The 488-nt window shown below is 41.0% G+C and overlaps 1 non-coding gene across 1 annotated transcript; it reads left to right on the top strand.

Annotated features, from left to right (window-relative positions):
* On the top strand, positions 1-74 carry trnan-guu (transfer RNA asparagine (anticodon GUU)). The gene has a single exon. It is a non-coding gene; the product is annotated as a tRNA-Asn (tRNA).
* The last annotated feature ends 414 nt before the right edge of the window (positions 75-488 follow it).

The raw sequence follows: 488 nt of genomic DNA, 5'->3' as shown, positions 1-488 counted from the left end.
GTCTCTGTGGCGCAATGGGTTAGCGCGTTCGGCTGTTAACCGAAAGGTTGGTGGTTCGAGCCCACCCAGGGACGAAGTATTTAACTGTTTTTCCCCGAGTATTCGGTACCGCACAGTCCCAGGTTGTCATTGTGCGTTTTGGCTGCACGAATCTATTCCGCAAATGTAGCCAGCAGTGCTGTTATCCAATTAGTTCCCACTCCAATATTTTATGAGCATTCAGTTCAAGTAAAACGATAACAATTTTTTACATGGATCATGTTCCTCCATCCAGCCCATTAGAAATAAATTATGTTATTGGGTTTAAAGAAACTGGTGGAAATTGATTCTATTGATACATATACAGAACTGGAACTCCGGTCTCAAGTGCTCCTCCTATCAAGAATAGACACACACACAATCAATGGTTTTACAACTGAGTCATAAACACTTACAATTTTAAACCATTCTCATACAGCGTGTAAATGAGATAGGGATAAAACTTCATC

This window comes from Pristiophorus japonicus, unplaced genomic scaffold (assembly GCF_044704955.1).
Source record: "Pristiophorus japonicus isolate sPriJap1 unplaced genomic scaffold, sPriJap1.hap1 HAP1_SCAFFOLD_182, whole genome shotgun sequence".
NCBI classification, from domain to species: Eukaryota; Metazoa; Chordata; class Chondrichthyes; family Pristiophoridae; genus Pristiophorus; species Pristiophorus japonicus.
The sequence above is the reverse complement of the archived record's forward strand: the minus strand, read 5'-3'. Positions and strand labels throughout refer to the sequence as shown.